At 26.7% G+C, this 24,363-nt stretch overlaps 1 long non-coding RNA gene across 1 annotated transcript in view; it reads left to right on the top strand.

Moving 5' to 3' along the window:
- Window positions 1-24,363, top strand: part of LOC107457176 (uncharacterized) — a 272,758-nt gene that overhangs the window by 182,580 nt on the left and 65,815 nt on the right. The window contains exon 4 of the long non-coding RNA XR_001585806.3: window positions 23,378-23,464. This is a non-coding gene — a long non-coding RNA (uncharacterized lncRNA). The remainder of the gene's footprint in view (window positions 1-23,377; window positions 23,465-24,363) is intronic.

The raw sequence follows: 24,363 nt of genomic DNA, 5'->3' as shown, positions 1-24,363 counted from the left end.
TTGAAAAAATTTTTCTCAAAATAATAAAACTTTTTAAGAAATTAAAAGTTCTTAGTTCATTTTTTTAAAAACATTTCTGCTAAAGATATGTATTAACAGTTATCACAAACATGTGTACATAAATATTCTGCGAAAAAAAAATTGAAGCAACATTTTGTTTAGATGCTGAGAAAAGGTTCATCGAAAAAGGTGAGTTTTAGCATTATTGGTAAATGCCCTGTCGATCCCCTTAACACCGAATAAATATGTTCTATTTTATTTTTTGGTTTAAAAAAACATACAATGACTTGTGTAGGTGTACTGTATAATGCCAATTAAAAAAAAAAACTTAACTTTTTAAACTATATTAATATGCAGTGTGCATACCTTCAAAAACACGAAAAAGTGTAAAAAATAAAATGAGTCTTGAAAATTAATCGGCAAAAGTAAGCTGCATGTATTGAATGACGTTGCCAACTTAAAAGAAAATTAATTTTACCTTCGCCAAACGACACTCTTCCGCGACGATAAGCAGACTCAAGATGGCAACCCCACCCCCTCTCATTTCACACAAATCCTTTCACAAACATATCACTGTGACCGTTTGAGGAAGAGGGGATGAGATAGGAGACGCATGGATGGTATATGGCAGGGAGCTTTACTTTCGACGTAGCACTGAAGTAACGTTTTGTTTGCGCAACGTGTCCTTCTTAATGGTCTCATTAAAAAAGGACCTAGCTAATGACAGAGAATAGAAGAGAGAGTTTTCTCGCCATTTTTTTTCCGACGTTAGTTTTACGTTTGTTTTTTACTCGTTTTTCTTAAAGACGAATGGAAGGAAATGAGCACTTTTTCATTGTTTATTTCTTTTCTTCATCTTAAGAAGTGTTGGCTTTCTCAGCTTTCGAAATTGGAGCACAAACGAAGGAGAAAGACGATTTTCTTTCTTTCATTTTTTTTAGGGGAATTTACTTTCTTTTTTTTTATACTATGAAATAATTCAGTCTGGTTGAATAGTGGCATGAGTTTAAGTTTTTACAAAAAAGTGTTTTTCTAAAATCTTTGAGAAAGATAAATTAATAAGAAATTTTCAAATTTGTGGCAGAAAAAAGCTAATAAAAATTGCTAAAATCTGTAATTTTTAGTATAATAAACCTAATAATAAGCTTAATATCGATAATCTGTAGAAGAATAAGCCTAACACAAATGATTGATAGTTAAATGTGTAGTAGAACTAATTTATGCAAATATCTAAAATCTATAATTTGTGCTAGAACAAGCAAAACGCACATGGATCCAATTTTAAATTAATAGGAAATATTCAAAATCTAGAATTTGTAGTAGAAAAAAACTAATAAAAATCGCGAAAATCTATAGTTTTTAGTACAATAAACCTAATAATAAGCTTAATATCTATAATCTGTAGAAGAATAAGCCTAACACAAATGTTTGATAGTTAAATGTGTAGTGGAACAATATTATATAAATATCTAAAATCTATAATTTGTGCTAGAACAAGTAAGACGCACATAGATCCAATTTCAAATTAATAGGAAATATTCAAAATCTAGAATTTATAGTAGAAAAAAACTAATAAAAATGGCTAAAATCTATAGTTTTTAGTACAATAAACCTAATAAAAAGCTCAATATCTATAATCTGCAGAAGAATAAGCCTAACACAAATGTTTGATAGTTAAATGTGTAGTAGAACAAATTTATACAAATATCTAAAATCTATAATTTGCGCTAGAACAAGCATAATGCATATGGATCCAATCTACAATTTGTGGTAGAATAAATCTATCATAAATGACAAAGATTAATAATTTGTATTAGAATAAATCTTATTCAAATGGCTAAAATATGTAACGACAATTTTTAGTCAAATAAACTTACAATAACTAGCTTAATTCTGAAATTCGTAGCAAAATAAACTGAATAGAAATACAACTAGCTTAAATCAAAGATTTATAGTAGAATAAATCAAATACAAACGGCTAAAGTTTAATAATTGGAGTTGAATATATCTAAGACATATGACTAAAGTCTGTAATGTGTAAGAAATAAACCTTATAGAAATGTTTAAAATCTATAATTTGTCGAAGCAAAACTTTATTCTAATGGTTAAAGTTTATAATTGGTAGTAGTGTAAATTTTATGCAAATAGTTTATGTCTATAACTTGTAGTAAAGTAAAGAGAATGCAAAAATATCATGCAAACAGTTTTGAAACAGTATTAAATTTATCCTTAACCAGGTTTTATAATATTTTTCGTGCATTCAATTATTGCTAATAATTTAAGCATTCAAACAGTTCTAAACACCTCAAATTCATATAATTTCTTTTAAAGTTACTTGTATGTATCTTATTATTTAGAATTATTTTGTGGTATTAAAAATGACAAAATTATTTATTAGGAAAGGAAATCATTATGTTTAATTATTATTACATTTGCATTAATTTGAAACTAAGTAGTTTTTGCACTTAGTTGTACAATTGGGAATATTTATTTTTAAACTGTTTCAAAATAGATAAATTATTTTCTAAACAATATCATTCAGTTATAAAATATGATTCAGAGATTTGACAACTGCTATGGTAATAGCAAATGTAATTTTTAAAAAAGGTTATATTAAAAATATAATTTTTAATATAACCTTTTAATCTCATTTTTATAAATGTAATAATTACATTTAATTGCTCCCATTCCAACTGATTAATTAGGAAACATTTGTCTAAAATATTTGTACACAATTTTAACTTATTTATATAATATTTCATCTAGTCCAATACGGGTAAAAAAGAGGTTATATGAATTATTTTCAATACTTAGAATTTCATTTTTGTTTTTAATAAAAGCTAATTTACTGAAATAAATACTATTTTGTAGGTAAGACAAAATACATCTGATAGAATTTTACAAGAAAAAAATAATTAATTTTAATACAAATTGCTTAGATAAATATAATAATCGATTACATTTTCAAACTGTTTAGAAAGGCATTCTAAAAATTCTCCATGCATTGCAAACAGACGTTAAAATGTTAACGTGCATTATGGCGTTATTTACTGGAATTTCTCGGAAATTTTGTAGCACTTATCTGGAAACAATATTAAAGAACAATTTCAAATAACAGTACCAACTTTGGAAAGAGTATAATTTATCCTTACATAGCTCCAAGTTGTTCATAGATATTAGATATTATTCTACTGCAACGTTTTTGATTGACTGTGTTTCAGTATTGTTTTGACAATAAGGTTAAAAAATCTGAGATGAGGTTTGATAATTGATAATCAGACTTATTATATATAAATTTCCGCTTTTTATAAGTGTAGACTTATGTTGTAGTTTTTGCTGGTAAAAATATTTTTAAAATATTCATATTGTTAAATATATACATTAAATTTTACTACAAAATATATCACAATATTGATAGTTTTTCGTTGTTAAAAATGGTTCGAAATTCAGAATGAAAGAAATTATTTGCCGTTATTCTATCCGAAATCAGCATAATCAAATATGTTAGTAATATTCATCATCAAATATTTTGGTAATATTTGGTATTTTATATTTTTAATGAATTATTATTGAAATACTAATATTCTGTTTAATATACATTCATTTACGAAATTTAGTTAACAATTTAATTTTAAAACATTTACTTATTCATTTTGTCGTGATATAAAATATATAATGATAAACATGTTGTTAGTTTTTCTTTGTTAAATGGAATAAATTTCAGAATGTGAGAATATATTTTCTTTTATTTCACCTGAAAGTACAAACACCAAATATTTTGGCAATATCAGTTAAAAATTTATATATTTTTATTATAATATTAATAATTGATTTAATAAACGTTTTTATGAGATTTATATTCATCACGTCATTTATTTTCCAATTTTTTCCAGTCCATGACTTAATTCATTTAACTTCTCAACTCAGATGTGATTAAACATTCGTCGCTTTATAAGAAAAAGAAATCACCTTTTTCCCTAGTATTCTCCCCTCTGCTTTCCCCTATCAGTAGAATAAAGAAGAGAGCAGGACTCTTCGCAAAGTGTAATTTGAGGGAATTTAAACAGCCATGATACGGAATTTTTCGATTGTTATTTGAAAACGAAACACCGGACAAATTGAGTTTTTCCTCCCTCTTCTCCGAGAGTTCTGTAATTGCGAAAATGTATTCAAATGTATTTGTTAAGAAAAGAATTGAAAAGCAATACGACGTTATGTTCCAATTTAGGAAATTTATCTAGAATAGATGATGATGAAATTATTAAACGGGTCAAATATTTTAGTTGTAAATTAGATTTAATTTTTCTTTTTAAAATCTGAAATCATTCGAAATAATCTTCGAATTAAATATTCCAACAATAGATTTAGATCCAGGTAGCAGTAAAGTTTTGATTTTAATATCAGCAACAACCTTTATCTTAAAGCACAACAAGTTTTATAAATGATAAGAGAACAAACCATGCAAGCTTGAAACAATGTTAAATGTAACTACGCTACTTAACATGCTATAAGATTTGCATTAAGCTTGCATAAACAACCCTTTTATATCGATATTAAATTTGCCTTTCTAAAAGTCAGTCATTTGTAATAAACATTCGAATCATTTGAGTTTAATTATTAGGCAAGAATGTATTCATTCAAATTTGACCGAATATATATATATATATATATATATATATATATGNTATATATATATATATATATATATATATATATATATATATATATATATATATATATATATATATATATATATATATATATATATATATATATATATATATATATATATATATATATATATATATATATATATATATATATATATATATATATATATATATATATATATATATATATATATATATATATATATATATATATATATATATATATATATATATATATATATATATATATATATCAAATCTGTAACAAACTGTGCATATATGACAAATCTGTTTATACTTAAGCTTTCCAGAAGTTAAGTTAACACGTTAGTAGTCTCTGGTCTCTTTAACTTAATGACAGGCAGGTGTAAGCACAGAAAATTCAAACTGATTTTTAAAAAAATAATTCAATTTCGGAACTAACGCTCGTGCAACTCTGCATTTAAGCTATTAAAAATAAATTATACGAACAATAGTTTGATACATCATGCGGTAAATATATTTCTCATAATTTAAGAATGTACATGGAAAAATGTATATGCAAATTTGGTAAACTAAGTTTAGTTAAAATTTCAATGACACAGCACTTAAAAGATGCACAGAGGTTGCAATTATAAGTGCGAATTATTTTACACCTTTAACTAAGTTTTTTTTAATTTTCATTAAAAAAAACTATTTAAACCTTGTACTATTTGAATATTTATTTACAAATATTTATACCGTATCTTTATACCGTATTTACAAATATTTATACCGTATTTTTATACCATATTTACAAATATTTTTACCGTATTATTTATACCGTATTTAAATATTTATTTACAAATAGTCATACGGAATAATATAAATCTTTGTATAGAGTTTTAAGTTAATACATGGAATAGGTTTTGAGAAATCATGCATCCAAAAATTTTATTCTTGAAAAAAATACGAGTATTTAATGTTTATTTTATTTGTACAAAAAGAAATGTGATAATTTTAAAAGTGTTAAATTATTTCTTCTAATCTCTATTTTCATTAGCTTAAAATTCAGAATTCTACTAAGTTCTGCTCAGAAACTAGTGTACTTTGAAAAGTTATGAGTTCATGCATACTTTTAAGGGTCCTGAAACGAAACGTTATGTGTTCATGCATGCTTTTAAAGGTCCTGACACGAAAAGTTATGCATTCATGCATGTATTTAAGGGTCTTCAGACGAAACGTTATGTATTCATGAATGCTTTTAAGGGTTCTGATATGAAACGTTGTGTGTTTAAGCATACTTTCAAGGGTCCTCAGATGAAACGTTAAGTGCTCATGCTTGCTTTTAAGAGTCCATAGTCCCCATAAAATAATTAATGTTTTTTTTTAACGTGTAGTGATTCTACATAATGTTCAACATATATTTTAAGGAATTGACGAAAATATAAGTAAACATATATTATTAAACGTTTTTAAGAAACTGAAGAGGGAAAAGTTACACAAAATACAAAACCAGATTAAATATGTTTTTTATTCTTTCAAAACTTTTTATTCGCCGTAAATAAATAAATATTTCGCTTATACACATCTTCTATATACATACCACTACGTATATAAAAACACAGCTCCCCATTTGTTTTACCTGTATGGTAGCTGAGAAAAATAAACTTTCATGAAAAAAAAAAGAAGACTTCATCCATATGTAATAACGCTAAAAAGGTAAAGGCACTTCAAAAAAGAAAAATAGCTGTGTTGGCAATAGATTGAAGCGGGAAAACTGTTCACACCCCCAAGCTATGCCAAGAAAAATTTTAAGTTTAAATTGAGTTTATCCCAAAACACTTTCGCGGACCATAGCAATAAAAAATAATCTTCTAAAGTACGTTTGAAATATTTGTTAGTACCACCTTAGACCATTTGGCAGACTGTTTTATTTATTTAATATTTTTTATTTCTCCTAGAACTTTACCAGAAAATTTATACTTTTATTGAAAAACTTATCGAAATTTATTGACTTTGTTGAAAACATATATATTTGATTCTCAGAGAAATTTATTAGTCACAAAGTGTTGATTGAATACAGCTAAATTGTAAGATTTATTATTGAAATGAATTATGAAACAATTGTTTGGTTAGTGTGCATTTGAACTAAAAATGAATTTCGCTGATTTATCGATTAATCGCAAAATAAATTTGATCAATTAAAATAAAATTCTCACTGAAATACATTGTATAATTGATTGAAAAAGGATTTTATTTGAAGCAAAATATAATATTTAGAACATTATGTTTAATGAATATAATCACAAAAAAGTTTTATTTAAATATATTTATCGTTTCTGAATCACATAAATATAATTTAACAAACTTATTTAAAAGTTTGAATGATTTTTCTTGAAACAAATCATGGATTAAAATTAGAATAAGTGGCTATAAAGATTATATAACAAAAATTGACTCTGTGGACAATTATTTTTTTTTATAGTTATTTTTTACATTTCTGCTCTGACATGAACATTTTTTTTTCTATTATAAAGTTATATTTCTGTTAGCCTTTTCGTAACATTAAATAGGAATTTTAAAAATAAAGAACAAAATGAGTAAAAATAAACAAGCATTTCTAAATTACGAAAAATTTATAAATGTCGCAATCATTGTAATTTTTAGTCACAAAAATTAAACTATGTCAATTATTGTTTTCAATTTTCTCTGTACTATCACTGCTGATCATATATATTACATGTATATATGATCAGCAATGATACAGATATATATGTCTTCTATATCAAAGCAATACTAATGCATTAAAAGTTTCATTAACAAAATTATAACAACTTATGAGAACGTTTTTTTACCGTAAATCTAAACTCTACGTTTTCGTTTAGAAACGTAGAGTTTAGATTTACGGTAAAAAAAAACGTTATTAAATTTATTCGTTATTGAATTAATTGGTAACATTTTTTCAAACAGAAATTAGTTTAATACACGCATTTCTTGTTCAACTACTTAAATTTATGTTCAATTAGTTTAATACACATTCAATTAATTTAATACGCATTGAATTAATCTAAATAATTAATAACATAATTAAATAATTTAAACACATGGTAAAATAGTTTGAAAGGTCAAGGCTTAGTCGCATGGTCTTAAAACGTTCTATCTTACTTCCAATTATATAATCAAAATAAATCACTGTTAAGCGAAAAATATTTTTTTAATCATAAAAGAATCGGAATTCTATATTAAAGAAATGTATAATTTAACATTTTTGATAGTAGGGATTCCAGCTCTGTTAAATGAAATTTTCGAACTATGACAAATATTTCATTCATTGATGAAACTTTAAAGAAGTATATTTCAAAAACGTTCATATTTCATACTTACACAATGCTACGTAATTCAACACAAAAAATCAATAAAATACCACGTCAGAAAGGTATTTGCGAATTCCATTCAAGCACTCTTTCGGTATTTTTTTCATCTAAAAGAATTTTAAACATATAAAAGGGATTTAAATTAAACTTAAAGGGGGAGACTATACTTCGTATTTGTCGCCTTTTGAAAGCATTTGAACAAAAAATAAATATTTTTGTAAATATTTAGGGCTTTTTCATTGAGATATTTTATGTTCTTATTTTCGAATAACACAATTAACAGTTTAATTAAGAAATGCTATTCAAATCTTAAATTAATTATTGTTTTATAAATTAAGAATTCAGTTTGTTTTTCATACATATATCTATATCTATCTATCTATTTCGAACGTGAAGTTCATTTCAATTCGCTATTAGCATTATAGATTACATTTTATATTTTATTCTGTATTTTTCTTACATTTTATTTTCTATTTTTTGATTGATATGTGTTATTTGTATATTTTTTACTTAATATGCTCTATTTTCGTTTCAATATTTTTTTTGGGGGGTGTTCCTTTTACTATTGTATTGATATATCTTATCCTTGCTATATTAATACAATATTAGAAAGCACTTCTTTTATATATATNATAGTTGAAATAGTTTTGAAATAGTTTTTGAAATAGTTTTTTTTTTTAAGAGAGCGAAAAAAAAATTTTTATCTGTAAAACATTATGTCAAAAAGGATGTGAAGTACTCTTATTATAATGAAAATGGTGTATAAAGTTTGTTCCATCACCCTTAATAAATATTTTAAGAATCTTCAGAACCACATTTCCGTAAAATTTCTTGTCACTTCTTACAAATTAAGGAAAATTGAAAGTGCTATGGAATTTTCACAAAATACTATTAGATGACAAAATCTTAAACTTTTGATGTTCAATCCTTAAATATTTTAATTAATTAATCCGGAATATTAATAAATTTTAAAATCAAAAACAACACCAAACTGCTTCGGTATATATATATATATATATATATATATACGTTTTTTACCCATCTCGGATACACTGATGACGATAGACGATGACGACCAAGGGCCGCAGTTTTCTCAAAAATAAAAATTTTCAGACTGACTGGAACCGTAACAAAATATCCACGAAAGAAGATATTGAATGTATATACCCTTCATTCTAGTCAATCCGAAATTCACACGCCTTCAGAGCTTCTCTTGCTTTTGTTTAACAACTTTCTACAAAAAGTAATTTGCGTTATTTTATTTTTTACTTTCTTCTCCTAATAATAGTGACTCTTTAGAATATTCCTTAAGGAAACATCATAAAACTATTTTGTAGTTAAAATCTAGCATTCAATTTGTCTGTTTATGAAATTCCATCAGGTATTAATTACATTACTTTACCTGAAAATAAAGTAAAAAATTGAGTTTTATTGAACGTGTTTAAGAACAATAACAACTTCTAACTGCTGAACTTTGTCATGTTTTTTGAGGGAATATTTTTAGTATTGTGATGAATCCCGTTTTTGTCCAGCTTTCATGTAGAGATGGCGATCGTAAGGGACATTGATTTCTAATACATTAAACAATTTCAGACAAACTGGAACCGTAACAAAATGTCCACGAAAGAAAACATTGAATGTATGTCTTTCAGTTCTACTCAATCAAAACTTTTCAAACTGTTTTCTATTTTTGTTTATCAACTTTCTTCAAAGAGGCATTAACATTTTTTTTTCTTCTTTTCTTTGAACTTCATCAGCAAACAAATTATATTCTCCGTACTTCAGATTATAAAAATGCTGCAACGTAAATATAGTATCAAAATTTTGTTTAGATTAAAAACTCAATATTATATAAGATATAAATTATACTTAAACTAAGCATAAAAACGGGAAACGAAGTAGAAGTTCGCAGCGAGTGCTTAATAATAACAACAACTGTAGTTCGTTTTCAAATGAGTTCTTTTTAGCTTTGTATCAACTCCCGTCTTTTACCCAGCTTTGATACAGAGACGGCGATCACAAGAGACGGCGATCACAAGAGACGCCGCTTTTCACTACAATAAAAATTTTCAGACAAACTGGAACCGTAACAAAATGTCCACGAAAGAAAATATTGAATGTATTTCCTTCAGTTCTACTCAATCTGAACTTTGCGAACCTTCAGAGCGTTTCCTACTTTTGTTTACCAACTTTCTTCAAAGAGAAATTGGCGTTCTTTTATTTTCTTTTTCTTTTACTTCCATCATCGTCGAGGAAGAGGAATAGAAGCAGCAGTTGTGAGCTGCTTTCCTATGCAAATAAATGCAGCAGACGACTTTCTGTGCACCATCTAAACTCCTTCTTCCGAACAGAACGAAAATTGATAACGTTTTTTTCTTTTCTTTCATGGCAACGTTATTTTCTTCTTCTTTTTTTATTTTTTTATTTTTTGTCTAAAACTACGTGGAAGAGAAAGTAGATGGATAGAAATGAGGATTGTAAGGTAACAGTGTTTCCTTTTTCGCTTTTTCAGTTATTATTTTAAAAAAGAAGATTTTTCTGTGGATAGTTGAACAGAAAAATGTCGTTTGGTCGCGCTTTTTGGAGATAATAGCTTTCGAAAAGTGGGACATGTTAAGAAAGACAGAAGAGATAATCTTTTTTTTTCTCTTTGTAATAAAATAGATGTTACAGAAACTTGAATTACTTGCAAGATAAAACTGAAAGAATTCTTTCCCGTCTGAAACTTATATTTTTCAATTACCTTTTAAAACAATTTTTTGGGAAATGGCAACATTTATCCTAAAAGAATAATTATGTAGTGTTTCAATAAGTTTTCCAGACGTCGCAGTGGAAACATTTCAGCATAATCGCTTATGATTATGATTGGTTTTTTATATTTCATCAAGTAAATAAACTGCCAATAAAGATATAAACGTGACCAAAAATAATTATTAAATAAATAATTTACGAATAACAATAAAAATAAATAATTTACAAAAAACGAAAATATATAATTTAGAAATTCATTTTATCTAAAAGATGAATTTTAAAATCAGTACCTAATAATTCAACTTAATTGAAATTTTTCTTTAGAATAATAATTAGCATAATTTTTGATCTCATCAGTTGATTTTTAAAATTTCAATTATGATGTATAAGAACATTAATAATTAAAACTTACTTACAGTTTATTTAGCAATTAAATCTGAAATTCACAGTTAACTCTGGAAACGCGTAATAAGCTTGCAATTCTTAAATATTATGAGAAATGATTACAATTTGCAAAGTTATTTTTATACAGGCTTTAAAACTTGATAAATTATGAATAATATAGAGGAAAAACAAAGAAAGTGGCCATTCTAATATTAGGTTAATATTTATGACTTCTTTTCCATCAACTGATACACCTCACTTTCAGTTATTGTTTAAATAGATCATAGTTCAAATCCAGTTGCACTTTTTATAAAAAAATATTTTTCTTTGATAAGTGCATGTTAAAAAGCATGCGCTTTTAATTAATTACCAATTTACTACATAACCCACTCAGTTTAGGAAAAGTGACCAGATCCTGATTTTATTTGCACCAACAGATAAACAGGCATATCACTAATATTAAATGTATATCTATTTATATGTGATTTGCCTGTTTATCTGAATATATTTTTTTATGTGTAACCATCATATTTGCTACTACTTTTCCTTGAGGATACTTTTTCGGTTAATCACAAGTTCAAATCCCATTTTTGAATCTCAGCAAGTAACTGATCGATTCTAATTCTGCCCTCAGTGCAATGACGCAAAATATCCTCAGTGGTTGGCAGATCATAGTTTAGAATTCCCATGCCATTGTGGGAGGTTTTCGTGGTTTTCCTCTTTATCTTACACTAAGGAGAATTAGGTTATTATGTGGATGATTCAGAAGTCATAAGCTGTGGTCAAAATTATAAGGTTGCAGAGTTGAACATTGATAGCCGTAAATTCAAAATGGGTCTGACATTTATTGTTGAATATAAAATAAAAAATTAAAGTGGATCCCAGCGTCCGGCCACAATTGTTTAAATGTCCCTTTCATTCCTTTTTTTTTTAAAAAAAAACTATGGTTAAAAGTAAACATAGGAAATTTTTATTAGTATTAACAAGGGATAATTACAGTAAATTTAACATGGCAAAAAAGAAGAAAAAGACAGAATGCAAAAATGCCAACTAGTTCCGAAAGACGGATGAATATTTCGGAGTGGTAGTCTTTTTATGCACGATTCTTGGTTTAGTAAATTCAATGTAAAGGGCTTTAACTCACCACTGCCTCTAAATAATTCACAGACTTATGTGGTACGCCACTTTGCTACTTCTGAGCCGTGTTGAGCCAATACCTCCCAGAAGGCTTCAACATGGTTCAGTTCAATAGTCCGACGTAATGAACATAAACTGCGCAGTAGAGGAAAAATAAAAAAGATATCACTATGTTCGGACTATTATGATGCACAATAAGGGAATATACGAAAGTTGTCATTACGTTTGGACTACTGAAAGATTAAATTTCTTGTTTATGATAATCCGTGCTAAAGCCTTCTCTCTTCTAGGATGTTTTACTTGAGCCCTTTAAAAATTTAGCAAAATTAATCGAAAATTTGAAAACTTTAATTTGTAGATCTCCACCATTTTTTCAAATATTTTGTTGAATTCAAAGTGGTTGACAACTCTGAGAGTAAAAAACTTATCACAATTAATAAGGGAATTCTCCGATTCTAGAGAAGGTAGCTATAACTTAAAATACCTAAAATTGGAGCAATTAAAGAACATTTTAACTATAACTCACATCACTAAGAATCATAACTTGCATAATTCGAAAGGCAATCATGATTATTATTCAGTTATCGCTATGAAAACCTGTGGAAATTACATAAAATAAAGCATGCAAAAATCATTTAAATCATTTATAAATTATAAAATGCTGAGTAATCTCCTTTTACAATGTTATCGACAACACTAATAGCATTATGTGTGATTGTTTCGGCTAATTTCATCGAAGTAAAAGATATTTCCTTTATTTGAACTCAGACACCGAACAATTGAGACGCAAAAATGCTGGAAGCAAAAAAAAAAAATTCTGTTTATGGTACATTTAATTGCATTTATGATGGAAAATTAGATCTTAACATCTTTGAACAATTTCGCTCTAAACAGTTAGTTGGCGTTCTAAAAAATGTTCTAAGGGATTGTGAAGTACTCTGGTGTGATGATGCCATACGAGTGCATGAGAGATTCTTCTTAATAGAATTTCATGACATTTTTTTTATTTAAAAAAAGTTCTTTTACTCAATTGATCTATTAATCACTCCTTAGAACAGGACGGATTCGGATTTCGATCCCAAAATATAAGAGGTAGCCGCAATCTGGGAAATATGATCCACATAGTTTGATCAGGAGAGAGGCTCAAAGTTTGGACCCCTTAATTTTAACTTTATTTTTTGACATATCTCGAGGTTTTTTTGAGCGATCTAAAATATTTTTGCATGCAATTATAAAATTCGTTTATCCAAATATAATTCTATGCAAAAAGTAGCTTTAAATAAATATACATTAATTTTTATTGTTTTATTCCATAATAATCTAAAATATTTGAAGTGTAAAATAAGTATTTTTTGACATCATTTTAAAGAATGCAATTTTACATGGTAAAATACAAAATTTGAGTGCCATCGGTCGAATAGTTTCTGAGAAATCGAATTCGTACTTTAACTGTTTGGTGTTAAAGTACGTTAGCATAACCTTATAGGATACAAAAACCTTATTAAAATGCTAATTTTATCATTACCATTATCATATAAAGATTAATGGTTTGGTATTATTGTTTAATTTTATTATATTATTTATTTCGCGAGAAACATACTTTCATTATCGCAATATTCATTGTTTAGGGAAATTTTCAATAAAAGAAATTATTGTTAAACTTTCATATTTAGAACTATGTCACATAGTGAACATAATAAAGTAGTGCGAATTACCATAATTGCGCATTCTCATCATAGCATCGCCTTGATCACATCGCAAACATTTCCACTGCGTATTCTAAAAGTGTTGCCTCTTAGTATCTTAGCAAAGAATATTCGCAATTTTTAAATCGCTATTATTTTTTTAAATCGCTAATAGAAATCTCTAAAACAGGAAATTAATTGTATAAAGGCGAAATTCTTATCCCTTATTTTATGTGAAAAAGTTCATCTCTTAATGAATATTTTACTAGAATTCTTATGTTTATTGCGTAACAAATACGATTTTTATTTAAATCGCATTTGTTGAAGTTCAATCGTAATTTGAATAATAAATTTTTGAAACTGCATGCTTTTTGAACAAATGAGTTTATTGTCAGACTTAACTATTTTTATTACAGAATATGCAAGTATAAATGCATTGAAGGTTATACTTTAAGAATCCTATTGAAAAATGACGATAAGTTTGTTAATAATAAAAGAAAATTGACAAATAATGAACAAAACGTTCTTTTGAAGGATTAGAGACCCAGTCCGTATTCATCTCCTTATGCTCCACACCAAGCAAAAGTAAGCTTACCTCTGACGATACGGAACAAAAAAATAATCTCGTCTGTGAATTTTGTTTGAATTTCTTTGTATTGAGCGCGAAGAAAACGTAACAAAAACAGCGAACTGTTATTCAATTTCTTATTTGCTCAATGGATAGAAAAAGAAGAAAAAAAACGTAATACCACAATACTTTTTACACAGCAGGGTTAAGAAAAATAAAGAAAAAAGTGGAAAACGATTGTGCGGAGATTCAGAAAAAATATATATATGCAAATCAGATCTTCCAAGTTGTTTGGAAACGATTCTCACATATTTTCGAAGGATACTTGGCGCTTTATTTTTTTGTCGCCACCCAAAATTTATGCCAAGAGCTATATACAAGTTGTTGCTTTCCTTCGTTGTGAGCTATTCTTTCTCTCAACGCTATACATTTGAAATATAACTAGTTATTTACATTCAAGTGCTTGGTAGAGCGTTTTAAAGCAGGTGATAAAAGTGCTTGAGATTCTTAAATATCTTGAAGAGGGTACTCAAGATTTGTAAAGTTGTAATGTTTTGTTCTTGTTGGTCTGAGAACATGCTCTTGTCACCTGTTTATGCAAATGACCATTGATTGAATTTTGCTTTTGCTTTTTTTTTTTAGATTTCGAGTCAAGTAGACAGTGAAATTAGAGTTTCATAAAAATGATTTTGAATGATCGGAATTTTCATTGTAAATGCATTGTTAATTTTTTTGAAAATTGTAAAAGCATCGTATTGAAAGATTCTATTTCTTTTTCAAATTTTTGAGATTAATTTTTTTTGTTGCATATTTGTGCCTATGATTTTTGTTGCATATTTGTGCCTATGATTATGATATTCATAAAAATTTTAGTATTAGAATTACTCTTTAAAAATAGGCCTTGGTGTAAATTGAGTTAAACGTTTTTGTTTCAAATGATAAACTGTCTTATGTAATCATTTTGGAGATTGCGTATGTCGTAATACATTCTTCTATAGAAAAAAATTGTTTTAAAAATAGGTTTTATGGCTTATAAATTTATTTAAAATATTTCTTGACACATAAAGTTCATATTTTGTCTTGTTATATGCCACTTTCATTTTTTTGCAACAACTATATAATGGAAAAACATAGCTTTGAAATTCGGCAAAAAATTCTATATAAAAATACTCCAACTTTTGCCCTCCAATTATTTAAAATTGTCATGTAATCGCAAAGTAATTTAAGATACATAGTACAATATTTTATATAAGATAACTGACAATCATAAAGTAACGTGATTACTAAATATTAGGGAATAAAAATTATAAATTTTAGAATGAGTGTTTTTGACGTTTCATCAGAAAGAGAACAAATTATAAGATATATTCATTATTTTTTTAAAGGTTTTAACCATTTTCCTCAAAAATTAACATTATATTAAGAACGAAATCAAACACATGTTTCTTCCTTGTACTATATGAAATACAATCTAATTTTAGTTTGAAAAAACCACTTTAATTATGGAGAGGTTAAGGGAAACGTAAAAGTAAAAATAAAATAGCTAGGTCAAGGAAAAATTTCTGATTATATTTCTTTTTAATATATACACGTATATAAATATTAAAATGTATGTCAGTAAAATGCATGTCAGTATCGTATAAAAAAATTAACCATATAACTGAAAGATACTTTGTAAACAATATGAATAATAGTTTCATTTCTTCAGTTTTTAAGGTGTAATGAAATAAACTGCTGTTGAAAGACGAAATTTTTTAAAATCAAGCTTACAAATGATTGTAATTAAATTACTACTTTTATGTTTATCTAAGTGCTTGAAAAAAACCTTTTCAATGTATCATCAATTCTTTATAAGTTCGGAACTAAATTATTATGTAAATCTGGCCTCGGGGCTAATAAAAAATATGTATAAGAAAGGTGAAGAACTTTAGCTAGATGATGACTTTTTATTGATTAATCCAGATTTAAATTGTACAAATATCTTACAGTGAAATTAAAAAATGCGACCACACAGTTGAAAGCAACTGTAAGGTATAATGCTCTTACTCCTCAGTTTTTTTAAGAATCCATTATATAATCTGCCGTTGACAGGGTTAAATTATAATAATCAAACATACATTGGTTTGAAGTACGATAAAAAGATATCTTATTTTATTTCCTTCCAATTGTATTACCTTTATCTTTGTCTAAATACCTGTCAAGAAAATGTCAAATCTATAAAGAATTCTTTATGGAAACTAAAATTAAAATAGTAAATAAATCTTATAAGCGATTGGTTTGAAATACAATAAAAATATATTTAATTGTACTTCGTTCCAATTGCATTACCTTTATATTTGTCTAAATACCTGTCAAGAAAATGTTCAACCAATCAAAAATTCTGTATAAGTATTGAAACTAAAATAGTAAATAAACCTGGCAACATGGATAGTAAAAATTGCATGTGAGCAAAAGTGAAGAACTTATGCTAGATGGTGACTTTCGGCCGATTAATCCAGACTTAAATTATTCAAATATCTTCCAATAAAATTTTCGAAATTCCAGGCATACCCATTGGAGGATGCTGAAAACAGCTTTAAGAATAATGTGCTTTTTAAGAATCCATGAAATAATCTGCGGTAAAAAGGGCTATTTATAATAATCAAACTTACAAACGATTGGTTATAAGGCACAATACGAAATATTTTATTGTACTTCATTCCAATCTTATTACTTTTATATTTATCTAAATACCTGTCAAGAAAATTTTCAACATATCAAGAATACCACAAGTTCTTAAACTAAATTAGTAAATAAATCTGACCACATAGCTGGCACAGAAATATACATATATCAGCGGAGTTGGAGTAAATACTAGATGGCGACCTTTGACCGATTCTTCCAGATTCAAATACCAACATGAAAATAATCCTTCCCACCTGATCTTCATCCAAATCCCTTCAAGTGTTGTACCTTTCAATTCTGATCATTCTCCATGCGATCCATAATCCGGCAAAAATATTTCGTCACTGTAAGTAACACAACCCACAACAAGAAATGTAAATAAATAAATAATCGCCAGCCTGCTTCAAATATCTTTTCTTATCCCACCTGGGGTTAAAGTTGAGAGGATTCAAGAAGGCTGTCAAGTTCATGTTTTGGAAAGTTGGTTTCATAAACATACCAGGACCACCCTCTAGTCCTTCCTTTGCTTATCTTTCGGCAGTAGTAACTGCTCCAGAACAGTTGATTATATCACTGTTGGCTGAAATTCTGACCATGAAAGAGAAGACTTTTCTTTGTGTCTTACAATGAAGTTGAAGGGATGTTTGCCATTGAATGGACAACAATTGGCGAGATCTTTTCAACTGGCATGGCTTATCTCGCCTTGATAATCCTTGTTGGCGGATGGAATTGGTAGACGTATTCAGTTTCCAATTCAGATTGTTTGTGATGCGATACTGAAAAGAGAACCAAACTCCCTCAACCTTTTAGAAATTCAACTAGGTCTCTGATTTCAAATATATTAATTATTCCTGATATACTTTACTGGTATATATTTAGTTATAAAATATAGGTAACTTATATCCAGAAAGATATTAATGAAAAGAAAGAACAAAATTAACTAAATCCATGATAGTTTCATATGAATAAAAGCAATCCATAAATGGAAGAAACTCAAAAAACATTCGCAATCTTTACAATTCTTAAGTGCAAATCCCAGTAAATATTATTCAACAGGTGCCAGATTATTTTGCACGGTTGAAATTGAAACTTTTATAACATTTGCATTAGTTATTGAAAAACAAATTGCGTAACATGATTGAATGTAAAATATATATATATATATTTATTGATGGAATTATTAACTGCAGAATTTTTTAAATTTTAAGGAGAATAATTTAATAATAACCTAACTATTTATTCATATTTAAATAAAAAATGTAGTTTGAATTCAAATAATATAAATGAAACATTTGAACCTTACTGCTTATTTAATTTTTCTTTTATTTTTAGATAAATCTTAGCTGTTACATAAGTCAATTTTTTTTTAAAGTATCATGGATTTTTTTTCGATGCATAAACTTAATTCGTTTTCTATAAATGTTTGCCATATATCAGTCTAAATTCGGAAAAAGCACTGTTTCAATGCTCGCGAAGCCTGTGTATAAAAATATAAAATTAAAATTAAGAAATATTTAACATTTTAAGATAATACTTTTTTTATAGCAATGATGTATGTATCATTCAACATCAATGCCTTAAATAACGTTTAGTAAGTAACAGTACTTTTGTATTATAACAATCATATATTTCCTATATATTGACGATGATATAATTAATTTTTATTGACAGTGATGTAATTAACATTTATTGATTACAAGCTTATTTAATAACAATGCTATATTTTACATTTAAGAACTCCATGTTTATTTAATATCAATGATATGAACATATAATTATGCTTTATTCAAAAATCAGCAAGTCTCGTTATTAACCATTGAAGTTCAGTAATGTAAATAATGAAACCTTTAACTTTTATAGCTGATTCAAATTTTTTTTTATTTTTAAATAAGTCTTGTAATAAGTATGATGCATCAATCTCTTTGAAAAGTGTTTCCAACAAATATGCATTCCTTATTCGCCTTTAATAAATGCTTAACATACATCAAATAAAAAGAAGGATGTTTATTTAATCATAAAAAATACATTTATAAACTCAGTAAGAAAATATTTAGCATTTTAAAACTTTTCGTTGATTTAATGACAATGATGTATTCAGCGTCTAATAATTATACGTTAATTTAAAAACAATTGTGTAATTAAGTAATTATCATTTAAAAATTCCCGATACGTTTTTTTACAATAATATATTAAACATACTTAGTAACCTAGAACTGTAACATACTTTAAAACTTAGTGACTACAATTTTCTATTTAATAACAAGGGGTAATTAATATTTCACATTCTATAATTAAACGTTTATTTCATTTCAAAGTAATATTTTACATTAAATAATTATAAGTTTATTTAATAACAGTGACACATTTAGCATTTAATAACTATTCGTTTATGTAATAAAAAGATTCATTTAATTACTATACGTTTTTTTAATTATAATATTATATTTAATATTTAATAACTATTCGTTTATTTAACAACAATGATATATTTAGCATTCAATAACTATACGTTAATTTAATTATAATGTTAATTAATTTAATTCTGTATTCAACGCTTAATGACTATACGTTTTTTCAATGACAATGTTATAATTAACATTTAATAACTTTACATAAAATTTCTAAGGAACAAATTGAATTTAGAAATAGTCGAAAACTTTTTCAGGTTGGCGCATGACGCATGCCACATTTCTGTTTCTCTTTTTTTTCGGACAGAAAACTTGAGTTTCTTTTTTGTGAAGGTCAAAATGCGCTCCAAACCAAAGCAGTCTCACGCTTCATCCCTTATATTTCTTCAAAAATAGAACACAAATTATATATGAACGAATAGTTATTAAATATTAAATATATATTACAATATTGTATCTAATATTTAATAACTATTCGTTTATTTAATAACAATGATATATCTAGCATTCAATAACTATACGTTTCTTCAATGGCAATGTTATAATTAACATTTAATAACTTTACATAAATTTTCTAAGGAACAAAATGAATTTAGAAATCGTCGAAAACTTTTTCAGGTTGGCGCATGACATATGCCACATTTCTGTTTCTCTTTTCTTTTCAGGACGGAAAACTTGAGTTTCTTTTTTGTGAAGGTCAAAATGCGTTCCAAACCAAAGCAGTCTCACGCTTCAACCTATATATTCCTTCAAAAATAGAACTCAAAACTATGAGACATTACACCACAACAACAAAGCTCTTCACGACAGCGTGTCGGGTAACTTTTCTTCCTTTCGCTGTAACGCTATCCCCGGCACCGGTTTTGTATTTCTCTGTTATGCTAATTTCAGCTATTTTCTTTTATACAAAAACCTATCCCCTGCAAACGATACAGGAAGATTACCTAGGGTACTAGTCTATACTAAGCATCCAGGGGGTGAAATCCCCAAGAAGTTTCGTTCTGAGTTCATATGGTTTAGGAACATCACATAAAGTAATTGTGAAGATAAAAATTTATCGTCATGGTATTGTCAGTGCGGTTACTACTGACAGGTTATCCGCAGTTAATATGACAGGCATAAGTTTGATATAATTCGGTCCGCATTTGAATTTGAATTTGATTTTTATTCGGCTCACTGTGGCTGGTGTCAAATTATTCTAATGGTAAATAGTTGGAGTAAATAACCTTTTATAGTTGAATTTTAAAATGAAGTGTAAGAATAGATTGCTTTTGTTAAGTTTTCAACTGATGAGACAACTGAAGCACAAAAATATTTGGAACTTAAATGTCAATCAAAATTATTTTGACACCTTTTTTTTTATGCATATTCCAAGTGCGTTCTTTCATCGCGCATTATTTCCCTTACGTTTTGAGAATAGAAAAATACAAAAAAATATACATAGAAAAAAAATGATTTAATAAAGAGTTCTTTTAGAAATGCTTAGCAAAGTTCGATTTAAGAAAATAAAGAATTATATTCAATGGAGCAGAGAGAAAAAGTTATTTCTGATTTACCTAACCTAAAACTTTTTCAAGCTGTAAGACAAAATTTTTGAATTTTGGTTCATACTAAAAAACATTTATATCCAATTTTAAAAATACACGTAAATAACTATTTTGATTTAAAATGAAACCAAATTTTTTACATTACGAAACTAAATAAGAAGTATCTGATAAATCTCACAAGTAGCACGTTTTTAAAAGAATACAATTTAACTAATTTTTGAAATTTTCAAGCTTTATGTAATTTTATGTACCATCTTTAGTAAAAACCAAACTGTGATGATAAGTGGTTAAGACACTGGAACATCATTGTCAATTACCGGATATAAGGGTATCGATAGTTATTACTGTAAAATCGATTTTTACCGGAAACATGTTACGGACCAAAAATCTGATATACAGTAGTTTTTACAGAAATAATTACCGGAAAATCACTGAACCACTCTAATTAAATAAACATTACTGAAAAAGTTACAGCATTATATTTTACGGTAGAAATAGATTTTTCGGATGATGCACCCAAAGGAAAGGCTAGCTCGAAAATACGATCCCAGTAGTTTGATCAGAAGAGTGGTCTAAAGTTCAGATCCCTTGTTGTTAATTTTACTTTTTGTGTATTTCACCATATCACGAGATTATAAATTGATGTATAGTTAATATTATGGGGTCCAAACCTTTGACAGTTCTCCTAACCAAACTTTTGGGACCATATATCTTACATTGTAGCTACAACGTATATCTTGAGAGTCAGAAATCTGAATCCGTAGAAAAAAAAGGCATGTTTTTTCAGAAAAAAGTACTTTTTTGTAACTGATTTCGTAACTAAAAACATCCTTTGCTCTAATTAATTAGCATATTTGAGGTCAAGCCTTCGAACCTTTAAGATTAAGTCCTAGTTAGTAAAGATTCGACAATTAGATCAAAAGTTATTCAGTTTGGCCCGTTTTTAATTTTTCACGCTGTACATTGTCTTAATTCTTGTGACCTAATTTTTATTCAATATCAGATATGGGGGAAAAAAATTTAAAAGGTCATTCGTCTTAAAAAAAATAACATGAACCGTTGTAAAGCATCTTACACGAAGAAAAGAAATTCTGGTAAAAATACAGTTACTGTATGGTACTAACATTTCTGTTAAAGAAAAAAAAATTAAAAAGCAAAATCCTGACTTACAAAATAAAAATATACAGTATTTAAACCATTCATTCAATAAATTTCTCGTTCCTATGTTAATGGTTTACCGGAAATTCGAATTTTCAAAAATATAGTTTTTATCACCATGCATTTGGCAAAAAATACAAAAATGAAAATAGAATCTAAGCGAATAAAAGGTTTGTATGCTATGTTCAAAGGTATCCTGATAAACTTACCACATATTATATACCACAGATTTTATCACATATAAAACCCTATTTTATTGTTAATCTTACTGAAATCATTACCAAAGTTCTTCGGTAAAAATTAGCGAGCATTTTGGTGTTCTCATAGAATAAAAAACATGTCAAATTTCCCGTGTTCTGGTACTTTTGACAATACTTTTTTTCCTCAGTGTTCGTATGCTGTGGTAAAAAGTCTCAATTAAGCTTTAAATAATAAAGATCATTACGTAAACTTGTGATAATGTGATTTAAGTAAGCTATGGTAAAGTTCTTCAGTCAATATCATCGATATTAGATTGACTAACTCTTACAAGACTTTTTGCTAAATAATTAATAGATTGAAATTAATTAAAAATTTTATTAGTTAAGGACTTATTAAAAATATTAAATGTATTAAAAATTAGCTAATAATTAATTAATAATTAGAAATTAATTAAATTTACTATGTTCTGGTACTTTTGACAATGCTTTTTTTCTCAGTATTCGTATGCTGTTGTAAAAAATCTCAATTAAGCTTTAAATGATAAAGATCCTTGTGTAAACTTGTGATAATGCAATTTAAGTAAGCTGTGGTCAATTTTTTCAGGCAATATCATCAATATTATATCGACTATTACTTACAAAACTTTTTGTTTAATAATTAATAGATCAAATTAATTAAAAAAAACACAATTAGAAATGATAACACTACTTAACAAAGTTAACATTAATTAATTGATAATTAATTAAAAATCAAACATAGTGTACTTTATTATCTGTAATAATGGAGTGTATTATGCTTGATTTCCAATTAATTCTTAAATTGTAAGTTTTAAATATGTTGTCACTTACGGTATAATTTTTTTCTTGCAGTGAGAAGTGATAAAAAAAAAAAGAATGGTGAACAACTAATATCCTATTTGGATACGACACTGAAAATACAGGAAAAAAATTCAAAGGGTATGTATTAGCTAAAAATTCTATTTTTGAAATAGAAAACACTTATGAGGAAAAGAATAACTAATTTAAGGAATGTTTATTTTTAAAATGAATCTTTGAAATTGTATCTTGGAGGATCAACTAATTCTCAAGAAAGAGATTCAAAATTATCGTGTGCATAAGAATAACATCATATCTTAGCATTATACTTGCTTAATCATTTAATATTTGTAAATATTGAGTTATACGAATTTTGCATTTATGCTTGAGATGGATTATTATATTACAAAACATCACATTAAAGAGAGATTAAATCACCATTAGGGACGAAATCATGGGATTAAACTAATTTAAATGATGTTGATAAAAACGATTATGAATTATGTTTAAAAATAATTTAAAAATTGTTTACATTTTTATTTATTTCTTATGTGAAAAGCATTTTATACGTTTAAGAGTAAAAAGTTATGAAAATAAATAAAATTAATTTTTTACGGCTAATTCTTTTCGTAATTATTTTCTTGTTTTATTTATTCAAAAACTGATTTAAAGATTAAGACATTATCATTTATTTCAAACTCATGTAAATTTCTGATTCATTTTAAATTCTTCATTGTATTTATATGCATTTCTATAGCATTGTTGTTTATGATACAGGTATTTTTAGCGTTTTTTACCGAGACAACTAATTTTAAAAATTATTCCAAGACAACTAATACAAAATTAATATTTCAATCTAAGATTATTTAGATTTTCTATATATAAAAAATTATACATTTATATAAATTTCGTTATTAAATACCAGTTATTTAATTAATAATCTAAAATTTCAATCATAAATTCATTTCGTGTTCTTCTAAAATTCAAAGCTATCTATAAACTCATAATCATAGTGCATATGAACTCATCCATAAACTTTC

The sequence above is a fragment of the Parasteatoda tepidariorum genome, chromosome 9, assembly GCF_043381705.1.
Source record: "Parasteatoda tepidariorum isolate YZ-2023 chromosome 9, CAS_Ptep_4.0, whole genome shotgun sequence".
NCBI lineage: Eukaryota > Metazoa > Arthropoda > Arachnida > Araneae > Theridiidae > Parasteatoda > Parasteatoda tepidariorum.
This window is presented reverse-complemented; position numbering and strand designations above follow the sequence as displayed.